This window comes from Meleagris gallopavo, chromosome 5 (genome assembly GCF_000146605.3).
Source record: "Meleagris gallopavo isolate NT-WF06-2002-E0010 breed Aviagen turkey brand Nicholas breeding stock chromosome 5, Turkey_5.1, whole genome shotgun sequence".
In the NCBI taxonomy this organism is placed as follows: Eukaryota; Metazoa; Chordata; class Aves; order Galliformes; family Phasianidae; genus Meleagris; species Meleagris gallopavo.
Window position 1 is genome coordinate 34807898 of NC_015015.2, and position 17959 is coordinate 34825856.

General features: G+C 38.5%; 1 protein-coding gene and 1 long non-coding RNA gene across 2 annotated transcripts in view; both read right to left on the bottom strand.

Moving 5' to 3' along the window:
* The window catches only part of LOC116216679, a 26183-nt gene extending 13432 nt beyond the window's left edge, over positions 1-12751 (bottom strand). Inside the window, exons 1-2 of the long non-coding RNA XR_004159940.1 lie at positions 12455-12751; positions 4190-4292 (exon numbers count right to left, since the gene is read on the bottom strand). This is a non-coding gene — a long non-coding RNA (uncharacterized LOC116216679). The remainder of the gene's footprint in view (positions 1-4189; positions 4293-12454) is intronic.
* The window catches only part of EGLN3 (egl-9 family hypoxia inducible factor 3), a 107475-nt gene that overhangs the window by 70993 nt on the left and 18523 nt on the right, over positions 1-17959 (bottom strand). The window lies entirely within an intron of this gene.

Genomic DNA, 17959 nt, shown 5'->3' on the forward strand with positions numbered 1-17959 from the left:
AAAAAGCCTTGTGTCTGCTCCCCTCAAATCAATTATCTTCAACAACATGCTACTTTCTAAATCAAAACACTTTTCTATCTGCATGCCAAAAGTAGGGACTGCTAGGATTTGCTGACATCCAAAATCAGTAGCCAGGTGAATGCCCACCTGAAGAGGTCCTCCTAGGCATGATGGCACTCCATTATATTCTGAACCTCTCTCCTGACAAGGCACTACTACCATAACACCAAGTTCCTACAGAATCACAGAGTCGTAGGGGTTGGAGGGGACCTCCAGAGATCATTTAGTCCAACCCCCCTGCCAAAGCAGGTTCCCTACATCAGGTCACACAAGTAGGTGTCCAGGCGGGTCTTGAATATCTCCAGAGAAGGAGACTCCACAACCTACTTGGCAGCCTGTTCCAGTGCTCCGTCACCCTCACCGTAAAGAAATTCTTTCACAGTAAAGAACAACAGAAAATTTCTTTGCAGGATCTTGCAGGTATTCTGGACTCAAAAATCAAGGAAAAACTTTGGAATGCTTTGGAAACTGAGGACATGTGTTATCTGTCAAAGTGAACATGGGACTGGAGCTTGCTCACAACAGCTACAAACAGCTGCTTCCCAGACAGAATTCTCTGCTTTGACAGCTTTTTACAGTACAAGATTGAGCCAGATACCCAGCGTTCTACTCTTCAGTAAATTCACAGAAGAGTGTGATTATGGTGTCCACATTCCTATCAGTTTCAGAAGTAGTGCATATGATAAAATTGACCAGGAAGGTAATTCTACAGATCAACAGGGACTTGCAGCTATCAGTTCTATAGCAACATGGTGGGCTGGATTCATCATTTTCTCAGATTTTCAGCTCACCAAAACAGATGCCCAACTCTTCACAATTTTCACTGCACCCAAAGCACAGCAAAACAGAAGATTCTGTACCAAATGTATCCTTGCCAGCCCTTTTTGTTTCCTGGGAAAACTCTCTCCATAATCTCCTTAAAGGACTTCACTGCTCACACCCCTCTATTTGGCAGTTCCATTTCCCACCTACATGGCAAGCACAATGTTAGAACATCAAAATAACAAAGTGCTGATGGCAGCCTACATACTTAGCAACATAATAGTTCATGCTATTGCTTTTCTTCAGCTTACAAAGGAGAGAGAGGAGGGAGGGGAAAAAAGGCAACAGTTCTTTGTCACTGTTCTGGGCCACAGCTGATTTTTGCAGCCAGAATGGAAGCTGACTGGGTTGCTCCAGTGCCATCACAGCTGGGTAGTTCACCAAGGACTCCAGGCAGAGGCTGCAGTGGGATTGCAGTAGTAGTGGCTTAGCCTTCCAAAACAGGGTTGGTTAATAAAGCAGGGGAGCCTGCAGAGCTTGTAAGAGTGGGACCCAGAAGAATCATGCGAGATAACCTTATTTTCTGATTTTCAATTAAATTTGACATTTTTGAGAGCGAGCTTGGTTACAGACTATAAGTCCATGGCTGAGAGCCAAAGAAGGAAAACACTTCAGTGAGAAGAAATGAGCGCTGAAAAGCTTTGTCTGTGGTACAGCAAGTTAAGACGATTTTAGTGAGTTTTGAGAAACACAGCCGCACTTCACTCCTGTGTAACAAAGACATGTTCATGCAATTCTATCAGAAAAGAAATGGTGACATTTTCATGCCCATTTTCTTCCCTTCTTTTACACTAAAAAGATCTATCAGTAGTGAAATTTGAGCATTAATTGATATTTGCAATCAGATAGGAAAAACCATCATGATCAACCTGAAGTGAAAGTCTTGCAACACACTGAGAACACTAACTGGACCTCCCGAAGGAGTCTGGAAGGAGCTGAATTTACAAGTTCAAGCAAATGAGGATGAGATGAAAGATTCAGAGGAAAAACATGAAAAACGTTGTGATTTTTATCTGAAAACTTATTATCTAGAGAACCTAAAAGAGATTTGCATGATAATTACTTGAGTTATAAACTGAAAAATGAAAGCAAACAACAAATTATATTATGAAGCAAAACTACCACTTAGTTGTACTACTACTTTTGAAGCTGACACCTAGTCCTTCAGCACCTTGTTCAGTTGTTATTCAGGAAAACAAAGTTCAATTTCAGCAATGGAATAAAGCAAAATGTTGACTTGCAAGTTTAGGGAAAATCTACGATCTCAGTTTTAACATTATGTCTTGAATACATCTCTTAAAACAAATAAACAGAAGGAAACTAAAACCACACATGGTGAATCTGAACAGGTACCTGCAATCTCAGAATAAACAAGTGTCAAATGAGTACTTCCTCTGGAAGTTTTGGAAGCAGATTTTTTATCATGTGTCTGTAGTACTCAGGAAGAACCCCTGGAAAAGAACTCCAGTCAAAAAGGAAATGGAAAGTGTCCAGCACCAGATGAAGGGTATCTGCAGAAAATTTTCACTGCATGTTAAGACTTTGATCATAACCAGGCAGTAATGGAATTCAAATGGCTATTAAAACAACTTATCAGTGTGAGAACAGTAAAGCAAAATGAAGGCAAAAGTGTCCTCACTGGTAAAAATTATAATTCCCCTTCAATGCCAAACCATTAATGATGGTAGTTGCTACAGCTTTTGATCTTAGTGTCTTAACCCTTTAGCTTAAACTATAATTGCTTGTTCTTTGAGCTCTGGAGGTTTTGCTAGAAGTCATTTATGGACAAGAGAGGAAGGGCCAATATCACTGAACTAGTTTGTGGAAGGCTTCTCTTTAACTGCTGTTCAGTTAACTATAGTTATGTATTTTAAAATAATTATGAGTGATTTGTATAATAAAAGAAAAATATTTTTTAAGCATTTACCAACAGCTGAAAGATCTAAAATAAGAAGTCCATCAAGCTAGTTTCCCATATGCTTATTTTCAGCCCTTGTCTGTCCTGCTTCTTTTGGCAAGGAAAAAGAAAGCCTGCAGTGAAATCATTCTTGCTTCTGTGCAAGGCTCACAAGCGCAAGTTCAAAATGCATTGCATATATAATCAAAGAGTACAGATGTATGAGATTTTAGCAATAATGGGTAAATTATACCCAGCTGATGGATTCAAGCACTATCATTGAAGAAAACCTCCTGAACTTTAATGCATTACAGAAGTGGAGGCACTATTGGTAAAGTGAGAATATTTACTATTTACTTTGGAAAGTACTACTCACCTGAAGAACTATTCCTTAAGCTGGTGCTCTGAGAGTAATTACTGGACATTTTTAAAGAGAAGTCTCACCTATGAGAAGTATTTCAGCAGTACAGCTTCAATGGGAAAAGATTCAATCCACTCTGTTCACCCGTCTGATATTTTTATACATCATACAGATTCCGTTTTACACCATGAACAAAGGAAGCAGAGTGGGTCTCATTTCACATATGTCAAATGTAGGCATATGGCTAAAGAGTCTAACAATTTCTGTACTCTAGATATCTTGGAAGCAATGCTTTCCAGAGAGCAAACCATCACAGAAGACTTCACCTCTTCAGAAACCCCTCATCCCACTGTCTTGAGATATAGCTGACACATGCACACTGGAATAAAAGCCAAACACAAGGCACAAAGAAAGTTAGGAAAAGAGAGGAAGTGCTCACTTACAAAAAATTCTATTTATGTCACTTTCCATAGCACCATATGGATCTCTATCATAGCAATAGGAATAAGAGACTTGTTTTGTCAGAACACCCTCCGGTTATCTTACCATAAAACCACTCTGTATCTTTTCAAAGGAATTCTTTATTCCACTGCCCAATTCAGCACAAAATCCCAACTCATCCATAAGGTAAGCCCATTCTTTATAGTGCAAAAGCAGTCTCAGAATTTGCTAGCCTTTGGGCCAATATCCTCTCAAGCATTTCTCTACACTAAAGGAGTAAGGATTAAGAAGATCACATCATGTACAAGTGTAGCAATTTGAAGGTTCAGAACACTACAACAGTCAGAAAAGACAAACACAAACATAATTATTCTCAAGACTGTAATTTCAAGATTTGCTCAAATACTATATTTAGCTACATTCAGGAAGAGCAGTTAAAACCACAAATAGGAATTAACAGCTGTAATGACTAACCATCAGCTACAGATTAGATCATTTTCAGGATGTGGAGAGAAAGCTGTGTCTGCACTCTTCAAAGCAGAGTGACTTGATTTAGATGACTGCAGCCTCTCATGAACTGCTTCCCCCATGCCTATTACCAGCCTTACCTCCTTGTCACCTCTCTTCCTTGAGCAGCACTCATTGCCAGGCTCCCCATCCCATATGTATCCCCATATAAAGTAGGCAGCAGGAGTTGTGATCGTGACAGGCCTGGGATAAGAAGGGAAGAAAGGATGTCAAACAAGAGAGGAGAGTGTAGCTGGGCTGAAAAGGACCTGCACTGCTGCTCTGTTGAGACAGGGTAAAAGAGACAGATGCAGTTTTGAAGGCAAAAATAAGTGTTTGGAAGTTTGGACAACACTTGCAATAGCAGCTGTGAGCATTTCACAGGCTGGATTTCTTAGAGGCTTTGCATCACTGATGGAGGGCATTTCTGTAATAAATATGTAGGAATCAACAAAGGCACTGCTTGCTTACTATTTTTTAAATTGAAATGTTCCTCACTTTTTACTAATTCCCAACAAGTTTTCATTGCATTCATAGGACAGTTAGAGGCTCCCTCCTCTGGCTATGTTTAACACCTATAAATTCCCATTAAAATCTTTGCAGGAGAGTAGCAAAAAATCTGCTTCATATCATTAAACAGGAACATGAAGTTCTGCAGGAATTGTATTTTTATGACAAATTAGTCATATTTTTCCTTTCAGTGGAAAATCAACTGGTACATTTTCAGCACCTAATTGAATGTCACAGTTGTAACTCAAAGTCAAGAAAGATAAAGAGTATTAAGAAGGGGAAGCACAAAATTCTCTTTCTTTCTCCTTTTTCTTGAAAGATCAAAACCATAAGATAGGTCTGAATTTCATGAAATTTGGGATTCGTATAAGCTTGGGAAATAATTTAATTTGAACATTACAGCTCTTATGTTTAGTTTTAGAATGATATACTTCTAAGAGCCTCACAGCATCAAATGCAAGCTTCTGTAATTGGAGTTTCTGTCTTACTGATATTTCCATGACATTGAGCTCAAATCCTGATTATATTTTATTTAAATTGGTCACAGCTTTTACTCCAGATCAGAATCATTGCATGTGAGATTCTGAACTCAAATGAGTCATATTACTGTATCACTTTGAGCCCACATAAATACATCAATTTCTGGTGGCTAAATCACAGAAATCACACATTTTGTGGGGCTGACTTAGTTCAATTTTACTTGATATCTGAAATATACCAGGTTAGAGAAAGCATCTGGATAAACGCTAAAATTTAAGAGTGACAAGGAGAATCATACAGAAGACTCAAATGTCTTTCATGGCCCAGAGAGCATTAACCAGCTTGGCTGTCCCTGCCAGACCCCACTGGGCTCCCTCTCACTTTGCCCAAGCACAGGAACCTACATCAGCCCTGGGGCTGCCAGCCCCAATCCTATTTAGCCACAGCACAACTGGGCTCCAGCTCCCCACAGCCCTGCCCAGCTAAAGTTCAATCTGAGCCAGGCCCAGGTCCTTAGAGAGTTGGCTGGTGACTGAGGCTGACAGTTGTGCCAGTGGGCCCTGCCTGCTAGATCCTATCCTGCCCTGTTCCCTGTGAGGACCCCATGGACACTGACAACATCTACACAATTTTTTTTAATAGTTTATGGACTACTAAGCTCAAAAGCCCTCAATGTTCATTTCATTGGGTACTGGAATGTTTATTAATTCAAGATAAAATCTATTCCTGTGCAGAAAAAAAGGCCTCTGTGAAAATATACGCACCACAACAATATATATCAAAATTTCATTTCAACATCTTACTGCAGAACTCCCTGATTCCCAACTTTTCTCTGGCAAGGACTGCTTTTTTCCTCTTGTATCTTTTACATACCTTCCTGGTCAAAGGTGCTCTTATGCAATAAACAAAATAAACAAGGACTACTGCCTCAAAATTAACTCACTGTTAATTATGAGGTTCAGATGGTAATGAAAATAAGCTAACTGCAACTGAGCAGGAAATTGTCATCCTGGAAAAACTACATAATCTTGATAAATTCTTTGAAGTCTCAAAGTGGAACAAAATGGATTAAGACCAATTAAATTCTTTTGTACTCAAACTCAACCAGATAGCCCTAGAACTGTCCTGTCTTCTTTCTCTTTTTCTCTGCATCCCCACTATGGTTACTGCACTAAGCTTGCTTTGGCTGATAATTAGGAAAAAAAAATAATGTCCTTTATCTTAATCCTTTTCTTAGCTGTGTTTTTATGTTAAAACTCAGGATTCAGCTACCCTTGAAGTTACTGGAACATATGGTAAACCAGAATGAAACAGGGGAAACTAAGAAAATCATTTTTTATTGTGATTTGCTCCTCTCTATTCCTTCAATGCTGGATAAAACTCTCAAAATATTTATAAGCTATGCAAAGAATCCTCCAAAATTCAGGAAGGGGAACTCAGCAAGTTGCCAGTTCCTACGCAATATTCAGATGGGTAAAACTCAGTAAACTGGCATGACATCTTCCTAGCAAGAAACAAATGACAAATGCTTAGATCCCATGGTATTTCTTTTGCAAGACATTTTAAAATGTAAAGTCAATCTGCAAATTACAGAAGTAAAAACATTATGAGAATAACAGAACAATTTTTTTAAAAGTCAGACTGTGCATGGGCGTTCTAAAAGACAGCAATGTAATGCTCAGACACATAAAGAAAAATAAAGTAAGGTAAGTACTGAAATCGTAATGAAGACAAAGATTCAAGAAGACCACAGCTTAGACCAAATCCCAAATGCTTTGTGTCAGTGATCAAATATGATGGTAATATTGAATGGAGATTTAAGAGAAGAGTGGCTAAAAAGAACAAAGAAGGAACTGAAGTCAGCATGTTAGAGTGGAAAGAGGCTGAAGTCCTCCACGTTTCAACTTGTTATTATTAAGTCTCTAAAAGAAATGGACCTGCAACTTTTGAAGCCATTACAAAGAATTCATTATCAAATCTTCCAAAAGATCATACAGCCAGAGAACCACAAAAGAGGAACACATCATGGTTAAATAGAGGATCATTAATCTAACCGCTATTGTACACAATTTCATAAAACAATCTTAGACGTAAAGTACAATTAAAGACATGGAAGAAAGCTGAAAGAAACACTGCGCAGGTTTACTAAGACTAGAATAGGCAAGACTAAACAAATAATTATTAAGGGTGAGGAGAGGCAGCTGACTCGTCTACCTGGACATTAGTACAATACCTAGTGTGACAGAGCATAAAAAAGGAATAATTCCATCAAAAGCCTGTTAGATTTTAGGTTAGAAAAAGAACTCTCTAAAGGTGAAATTACAGAGAAATGAAAAGCCTAGATATAAAGCAAAATTAATAGGCAGTTTCTCAGCACTGTGTTTAACAAGTTTGATTCATAATTTCTTTAACAAATCTGGTACAGAAAATGTGATGGCACCATTAAGATCTACTGGCATCTCCACAGAAGAAGGCATCAGTACAAAAGAAGATCAAACTGTTGTTAGAAAAAAAGCTGAACGACCTTGAAAACTGGAACAAGACAGATGGAATGAATGTCATTGGTACAAAGTGTAAGGTCATGCATATTGAGTCACCAAAATAATTCAGATGTGAAAGGGGGATATGGAATATCAGGATTTTACCAGGCAAAATATTTTGGTGAATCACAAAGAACTATCAACATATACATATAAAGCACTAGTAAGATCAAACCAATAGCTCCTATGTTGAAGAACATGATCTCCATATGGAACAGGTGTTGTTTGTTAGGTTGCCCATCCCATTATCACTCAGTCTGTTGACAGAAGGTTCATTTGCACCTGTACTGCAGGATTTTAAAGAGTGCTTCAGAGCCTTAGCTTAGGAGCTGTCTGTAGTCATATAGGATATAATTGTATGCGTGGTTCATAATGTCTTTGAAGAAGATCCCCATAGAGGGTTGGGCTTTTTCTACCGCAACTGGCTTACAAAATAACTGTTTCATTATTTATCTTTGAAGAAGCTGTAAGCTTCTGTAAGCCAACTTTCCAGGAAACTCCATGCTATTTAAAAAGCTATGGATACTGACGCTCAGCTCCAAATGTATTGGAAAGGGAAGGTAATGAGAAAATAACATATGTTGTTGTTATATCATAAAATCCAGCATTATCAATAATGTGCTCCTTCAGAGGAAAACTACCTTGAAAATAGTGGTTAAAATGTCACATGCTAATTAATATTTGTCAAACACGTGCACATGTAAGGAGAAAATGTTGCCTGTAATAATATGTCAAATGTTTTCTGAGATAACTGAAACTTAGTGTCCTGCTGTTTTGCTTGAAATTGTTCTGCCCACTGGCAGCTGCACAGTTGTCTAGGCATAAGGAAAAGAAGGGAGAACAGCACCCTTTCGCTAGCACATATAATTATCTTAGGGCAAGATTTCTATCAGACAAGACACTTCAGGTTTTTACATACATGGTCATGGTAAACTTCAGCAAAGATTGCCTGTAGTCAGCCAAAACCAAGAAAAATCTGAGTTTTCCTCATGTCCTGTAAGATTTTGTTGAGAATGTAATCTCAATGTGAAAATAAATAAATAAATAAATAAATAAATCTTAATAGAAGCAAAAGGGCTGCAACTGCTAACAAGCTTCTTGTGAGGCCAGTAAATTGTTACATCCAAGGTCCAGAATTTATGTTTCACCTCGTAAGGGCTCTGCTGCTCTCTTAATAAGTGAAGGATGCTTATTATCTGACTTCTCTCTGGCCTAGTCTTGTAATCCTGCCTGAAACGTAGAGATTTGTCTCTGCCTGGGCAGCTGTTAATATCTGACAGAGAATGCTGTGTAAGTGAGCATTTGAGCTACAGACAGTTTGGGGGAAGTTTCTTAGCAGATGATCTTTATTTTAGGGTGAAGAAGACCCATTTCACTTTTAGGCTTATACCCAATACTACTGAGTCTGAATTCTGAGCCATTGATGAATAACCAAGTACTTGGGTGTAAGCTACCCAGGTGGGCTGTAGCTCATGGGAGTTCCCATTATTGCTTTTATGGCAGCAGGCAGCTCTGGGAGAAAAGCTCTTAAAAATAATTAAGCAAATACATAGGTTGCTCTAAAATTAATGCCTCCTTTTTATTTCCGTAGAAAGTACAACAGATAAATACAGCAGATAAAGAGAGCACAATAACACTATTTGAAAGAGGAAATTCTCAACTATAAAACAGTAGTTCTCAACACAGTCATCACCATAGCTATGCATTTTCACCAGTGAATAATAAGAGAGTGAGTGCTGAGGCACTGGTACAGGTTGCCCAGAGAAGTTGTGGATGCTGCATCCATGAAGACAGTCAAGGCCAGGTTGGATGGGATACTAGGCAGTCTGATCTGGTGGGTCAGCCCTGCCCACAGCAGGGGCACTGAACCTAGATGATCTTTAAGATCTTGTTCTATGATTATACTGAAGTAGTTAGAAACTGCACTTCTTTCATAGGAAAATGGTGTAGAGGTATAGCTGTGTAGCTGTTAAGCAATGACAATATGCTCTTATAAATGTACATTTACCAAAGGCAGTACTGTAATTATCTAGACATGTGCGTTAGCACTCCAGCTCTCAGCAAAATATATTCCTAAGGAATGGGTCCACAAGGTCCCAGTCTTCACTACTACATCCAGGCTTCTCTTCTCTGTCCCGTCTTGTGGTCACTGTCACTAGTTCCAGTCTTGCTTTTCTCTTTCTCAAATCACCTCATCTTCTGGGAGCAGAATTGAAAGTGGTCAAAGAATTACTTTTCCCAAGTCTGTCTACTTTCTCCAGGAGGCAGCCACTTCTATTTATTTTGTCTTAAAGGAAAAATCAACAGGAATAAGTGAAGGTCACATCTGTGTGAATGACTTGACTGTAGCAGTTGCAGCAGCTCAGAGCAGAGCAAACCCCATTTTTAATGGTGCTTTCTTGGTCAGACAAAAAAGCTGTACGGACTGTGGTGCCTGCCCATCTGCCCGCCTGGTACTCCAGCTCAGACAACCACATTGTACAGAGCACTTACTGCTTACTCAAGTCAAACCTCTCTTCCTCCATGCTGCGTTGTTTCACAAGCATACCCTGTACTAAACCACAAAACTTTAGTTAAATTTAATCCCTTTACTACTCATCGTCTTCATTTACTACTCTTCATTAAGCTCTCACAAGTTACAAGTAAAGGAGAAAACCTAAGTTCCAAAACAGCAATTCTTTTCAGGTTGCCACATGTTTACATAACGCATAGTCAATGATCCAGCAGGCAAAACATTCAATTTGTAGCATCTTGGGGGTGGAAATCCAAAACTACAGATAATCTAGCCTGTGGAAAAGTTCCTTAAATCTGATTCACAGCATGACCCTGAAAGCGTGAACACAAGGCAAGCAACTGTGAGGTTCCACCACCACCATCTCATTGCATTAGCATCTGCCACACTTCACATAATCTCTAATGATTCAAATATATCCAAGGCAATTAACTGCACATGAGGGGGAAGCAAAAGCCAATCACCTTTTCCCTTTCCCTGACCTAGGCAGACAATGTGTGAAAGTCTGAATGATGAGATTTGATTATAGTTATACTGTGAAGCAGCATAAGCAAAAGATGTTGAGAGCCATGTGGACAGTCTTCTCCTGCCTGTCTCCTTCCCAGAGGACCATGTAAGAGTGGAGACTGTCTATTTTGCCTATGTAGGTATTCAGCTTCCATCTATGCACAGAGGCTGTAAGATACCTGCCAGAACCTGAAATAAAGTCCATGTAGTCCATTTCAAAAATAGTAAAGCCTGGTGATTCTAACCCCCCTGCTACTGGACAGCAGGTCAACTATTTAGTTACTTTCACAGCAAGAGAAGTACATTTAATTTCAAGGTTGAATCTGTTCACCTTCATCTTCCAGCCACCGGCTCTTGTTATTTGTGTCAGAAGAGCCCCAGACATCTTTTCCTAGTACAAATATGTATATAAACTCATTGAGTTATCTTCTCTTTGATTATTTTAATAGTGCCTAGACTTGGGCCTGATTTATTATTATTATTATTATTTCCTGTTCCACTTCTCTCTTATTCCTCTCTGTATTGAAAGTAGGCTGTCTGACGGGGAAAGGAAAACGCAAACAAGCATCAGCAAATTAAAAAAAAAAAAAACAAGACTAATCTGTACAATAAATCCTTCTGTTTTCAGAATGTTTGTATTATTTATGCATTTTTATTACCTCTTTACTAGTCTCTGAGGTTTTTCTGATATGAGAATTCCTCAAGATACTTTTTTATTACTGTTCTTTTTACCTTTTTTTTTACTTTTTTTTTTTTAAACTGATAAACTGCTCAAGCAGAGTGAAATGAAAATTCTACCTGATAAAGGAATCCATGCAAACTGTTGGCATGACTTGCAAAGTTACTTGTAAACTCTCCAAGTCACAAGTTTTTAGATGGTTTGTAGCCCAGATAAATTTAGAAGGATTTTCAATGGCCAACCAGATGTAAATTTTATTATAGAGATTCAGGAATAGGCATATTCATTTTGTCCATTCATTCTGTCCTCCTCTGTGACTAAAGAAATGTCTTGTACTAGAAAGAGAATCATATTTCTCTTAGTCTTCTAATACACTTGGAGATTTTTTAGCTACCTTATTTATTGAGTCTATTTACTGCTGTTGATGGATTGTATACTAACACAATAAACAGTGTCTAGGGGGAATGAAAAATATTTCTGCTTTCATTAGGGCTTTAACTTTTCTTTTTCTGGAAACATTTTCCTTCTAGGGTCCTCAAGGTGAAAGCAGATACTATTTGGTGCCTCACTACAACAAAGTAAATATTTTCTTTTTCTAATCATATTGACCTTGTGATCTACCACCACTGGAATTTATATTCCTGGGAAACTCTGAGAAGTTATGGTTTCCCTCTCCAGGAATACAGATATCATTCGGAGCTCTACTTGATTCGGAGCTAGTTTAAAATTAATGGAGAATTTTCTTGGTATCAGATGCTGCATCGAGAATGAAAAAAGGTAAAATTAATAAAATGTCAAGAATAATTGATATTATAACCCAGAAATGTTATTAAACTGTCAAGACTGACGAATTCACATATACCTAAAACCAGGCGGAACATTCCTCGTTTAAGTTAGATGCCAGCTTTATTTCTTGTTTGTGAACATTAGAAACTACTGGGAGAAGCTATAAGACGTTCTGACATGATCCAGCACGAGATTTCCCACTTGTCATGGAGGGACAAACTGAGTCAGGTAAGAAAGCGAAGTCCACTAGGAGAATAGCTTAGCAAGAAAAGTATTGCTGTCAAGAAGTTAGTGTTACAAGAAGATAATTAGCTAACTATGAAATCATAAAGAGCTGCGCTCCAGTACTTACCCAGAAAGTCTCAGCACCATGGGTCATTTGTTCAATCTTCCCAAAAGCACTCTCCCCGTATACTTTTCCATGCCATTCTTATACCCCTTACTTTGTGCAGAAGGAGGTGAAAACAGGTCAAATTTTAACCTCTCATTCACTGGGAAGTAGGTCTTGCACTGTATCCTTCACAAGGCTTGGCAGAAAGCTAATGGAATGTTCGAAACATGAGGTAGTTTAAGTAATGTCAGGTACTGGATGATCAAGTTTCATAAACTGTTCATGGAGGCTGAAGTACAGTGAGCTAGCTTATCAATCAAGGGCCTTAACGCATGATAGCCAGTTATTGCTATCTATAATAATGGGTCACCAACATCAGTGGGAATTTTCTATGCAGAAGCCTCTGAGACTGCTGCAAGACATTGCATTTATAGATCAGAGAAACAAAGCAACAATGAGAACTTGTTACTTTAGAGGTTTTATAAACTCTTTGGATTAACCAAAATACATATTCAACAGCAATCATAGATGCAGTTTGATAAGTACTGAAGTTGCAGAGAAATCTACCAAGGCTCCCTCACATGCATGAAGAAGGACAGCACTAACTTTACATTCAGACTTGTAGAAAATATGCTTGTTTCTGTTTCAGAGCTGAGCTTTTTTATTGTATTTTATTTGTTGTTTATTTATTTATTTAAAGTCTGGAACAGTTGGTGGCAGATAAATCCCTATTGTTGCCTGTAGGCATTCCTCAAAAATATGTCAATTATCCTATCCAGTTGCATTTCAGATGAATTACTCTCTGGTTACCAAGGTAACCAAATACATCTAACAAGAAGAAACTGTATTTTTTTGCTCTTGCATACCTGGGCTGCTAGAGCAACCCTAGCAAATGGATCACCTGAGAAATCCACATGCAGTCTCAAGGGGATACAATTTTTCACAGCTGTGAGATGTTTGCCTGCAGAGTCAGGAATATCACCTACTGCCCCAGCCTGCAGGGAAGGGTATGCTGTGCTAGACAGACCCAATAGCTTTGGAAACCATTATATTTCCCTAACAGTGTGAGAGGAAGTAGAGAGAAAGCAAATAGTCATAGGAAGGGCAGAATCATCCTTACATGTTCACAGTAGAAGAGAAAGTCTGTACTGTAGTTTATATTTTATTTCAGACACAATTCCTGTAAGGAGTAGAAGTTGATTTATCCTGGTTGACAAATTATGTTCATTATCTGCTCAAGTGCATACATTGCTCACAACTCATCAGGAGTAATTTTCTTGGTCTAGGCAAGATTTCAAAACTAAGAGAAAAGACAAATCTAAAAGCAAACTTAATACCAAAACACATTTAATGCTCTTAGTATCAGCTTGCATGTAGACAAGCCCTACGTGATAGGGGAAGGAAATGAAGAAAATTATTTTAAAAGCTTCTTGAAATAATCTTTTATTACTAAAGCCTGAAAAAAAGACTAACATTAAAATGTTGACCAGAATGGTAACCTGCAGGCAATACACTTACTGTGAACATTTCTTGTCTCTCTCTGCAGTAACACTTCCTTTGTTGGATGTTAATGTTTATTCAATAAGTAAGAAATTGAAAAAATAATAAAACATTTCCTGTGACAGTCTGCTACAACACAGCATGGAACACCAGCTCTCTAGACCAATAATTAATGGAAAAATATTATTCAGGATTCCCAGTTACAATACGACTGAATATTTTGTTTTGAGTAAAAATCCATAATGTCTGGACATCCTACATTTCAAAGAGGCTTCTATTTTCCAAAACAATCACAGCTTAGGAAAAAAAAAGTCAACAGGGAATACAGTCAACAGATATGTGTCTGCTGGATATAGGCAGAAGTTAGAGCTCTAATCTCTTCCATGGGAGCCTAGAAAGTCCTTTGTGCTTTATTATTGCTATTCCTTCTCACTTCTTGTTTCAGATTGACAGTTGTGCTGTGGTAGGTTCTACAGAGGCATCTCAACCAAATAGCCAAAGACAGAAGAAAAATGTGTATTAAAATATATATCCTAACTAAATACAAGTTTATGGTGTGTTAAAAAGTCTGCTGGGGCCCAGGCTACTATACAGTCCAGTCCTGGCAGCCTTAGAAACAGTACTTTTGACAGTCTGTTTCATAAGTCACATGTTAGAAGGAAGGTGAAGCTAGGAAAGGAGCCCTGTTCTATATTGCCACATTGCAATGTGGAACTATGCTGTAAAACAGTGAGTCATCTCACCTACTGCAAAACATGAAAGGCTTAAGGGATTCATAGTTCAAGAACAGGAAAGGAGAAGCAGGAGCAAAAAGGCAGAAATGAGTTACTCTGTGTAAGGATCAGGATATGGGCTCAGGAAGGGTCAAGAGCCTAATGTGAATAACCTGAGGAATGAAATGAGTGATCAGCTTCTCCTTATCGACCAAATAAATTCACATGCGGTTAATATAGTTACCAGTTGTCTGACTGCAAGCTGTGAAAAGAGTAGCAGTAACTTATGTCACTTGCACAGACCTGAGAGTTGAAACACCAATTCCATCCAGGCTTGGTTAAAGGGAGAGGACAAAGAAATTCCTGAACAAAACACAAGGAACAGTATGATACAGAGTCATGGGAAGTAGCAAGTGCCTCAGGTACTTTGCAAATTGCTAAGCAAAAAAAAGACTCTATTTTGCAGAATTTTCAAGCTTTTTACCCCTCACTAGAAAAAAGTTAAACTTGGCATATTTTTGCAGAAACCAAAAGTATCTCAAAGTCTTTTTCACCCACAGGAAAATCCCAGATGATCATATATGCTTAGGGGAACAGCATATAATTTTACTGAGCTTAGCTGAGGTGTCACAGCAGAACATTTCCAATAAATGTTCTCTCATATCTCTTCATTATTCAACTTCATTATTCAACTATAAAAATACCAGAAAAAAAGCCAGGGACTTTTAATCTCTCCAGCTTTATTAAAACTAACACACTCCTGAACAATATACTGCATCTGATGAAATAAACACACTTCTTTGAGAATATCTTGATAAGTGGTCATATAACAAATGACAAGAAGGATTTTCAGCAGCATCAGATGAAGCCAGAATCAGCCACAAGAGTGAACACTTAGAGAAGTGCCATACTTGAAATTTTGCACTGGAAGTTTCTTAAAAAGATGTCAATTCATGGAATTCATCTGAGTTGGAAGGGACCTTTAAAAGTCATCTAGCCCAATTCCCCTGCAATGAACAGGTATACCTACAACTAGATCAGGTTGCTCAGAGTGACTGCTGAACACGTACATTATTCATATTGCTAACATTTCCTAGCAATTGATTTGTCTGCAATTCTTAAGGCCCCTCCAGTAAAGACAAAGATTGATCTTTGCTGCAGTCAGCTCTAGAATCTAACCATCTGCCATAGGCTGTCACTTTGAGCAGCATTTCTTATTCATCTAAAGGAAAGCATTAAGGATGCTCTTTGACTTCAAAACACAGCCATGGCACAACTGAGAAAGCCAACTGGCAATGTTCTACTCTTATCCTTTCATTTCTGTTCTCTTATTGTTTTGTTTTTGGTTTTCTTGTAGTAGCACCACAAGCACCAGGTATAAATCTCAGCCCCATTACCAACTAGGAATTTCTTCAGAGGGCACTTGGTCCCTTTCCTCTCTTCTAGAATGATCAGCTCATTTTTGTCTGGGTACCAAATGCTGCTCGTAAAACCTTCAATAACATGGATTGCAAAGAATCCATTCCAATACTTGACTATCAAATAGCTAGAAAAATACCTTTAATGTGTAGTACAAGAACCACTTGCTGCACTCTAGCTACACCATTGCATCAAACATGAATATGTGCTGTCCTTCCACTCTGCACTTGTACCATGTTTACCTGAATACTGTCACTCCCTTCCTTCTAACCAGTTGTTCTCCAGACAGCCTCAGCTTTTCAAGGCTTGACACACGGGAAAGGTTTTCTAAACCTCTGAATGTTCTTGCTGTGTTTTCTTGCTTGATGGTGATCGTTTCCCTCCTTTCATATCAAATGCCTGTTGTTCAGCATAGGCGGGAACAGATTCTGCTTGCATGATCGTCTGGTATTGTCTGTCCTTCATGTATGCCTGTTACATACTGTTACTTATCTCCTTCCCTATCAATAATCTCCAAGGTTTGGAAATGAGTGGTCTGAGGTAACAGGAAAATCTTCTGATTGCTCCCTTCCTATTACACCTGATATATTCCACAGTTACATGAGATTCACTTCAGTTAAGAAGATTCTTATCTACCATATTAAGCTTAAGAGTCTTAGTCTGGAACAGATCTGTTTGCAGGAAGTTGAAGATCATGTTAGCATAAAGATCTACCATCTCACTTGCATTTAGGCAACAAAAAAATCCCAGTGATAATATGCTGTACTCATGCAATATTGCTCATGAATCTAAAGGCATTAAGTTCATCCATTCAGATTTTTGTATGTGTGTGCAAGGAATGTTTCTCAAGATAATAACAAAGGCTACTTTGGAGAACACAATGCTTCTTTTTCAATTTTTCCCTTCCCAAGCAATTAGCATTTCTGTAACCACAAATTGCAGAGAAATCAGCACATCTTGTCAGTAGGGTAGAACAGTTATTTCCCCACACTTAAAGATTAAACTGTATATAAAGCTGCTGGGAAAGCAGCTAATGCTCATGTGAGAGGAAAAGGAGGCAACAGCACAGAGGGAACGGTGCAAATGAAAGGGGCCCAGTTGCATTTGCTTCCTAAAGCTCACACTAGACAAGCAAGCACAGCATGTTTCATTAGAAACAATGAAAACTTCTTTTCAGCTAGCTGGCATTTTGGCAAGGCTGCTGATAGATCAGAAACTCAGAGCACAATTTGTTTGCCATTCTGCAGTCTACTTTTGTTTAATCAGACAGCCACTGTTGAATGTGTTCCTGCTGTCAACAACAAACCTCCAGACCCACATTGACACGTCAGTGTGTGTGTGTTGTGTGCATGCGTATGCATGTACGTGAGTTCTTGCTCATTCTGCGATTAAAAATGTAAGCACCTACTATTTTCAGCCTGAAAGGCAGCCAAAACCTTTGTGTTCAAATTGGCACAGGGAAGTCTCTCTGCTATGCCCATTCCGTTGTATTAGCAGCACTCCACAAAATGACAAAGGAGGATGAATAATTTTTAAACATTCTGGAAGTTGGTGGTTTCACTTGTAGGCCTGAAGTAAAGGCATTTGTGCATGATGTATTGATTGCAATCCAGTTACAGAATGGAATACAAGCAGTTTCTCTCCTTTGCACTGAAAAGGCTCAAAGCTTTTAGTTAGTTAAGGGCCTGATATACTTCCTGTGCAATAATCCGAATCAGGAATCAGACTTTACCAAATTTGCTGTCAGTAAGGTCCAAAGGTTTCACAACAGCATGAGTCTATCATCAGATTTTTGGACATTGAGATTCTATCTTTCAGAAAATATTCTCAATAGTAGGCTGAAAATTAACACTTGAAAACTGAGAAGAGTGGTTTGGAAACATTTACTCAGTTA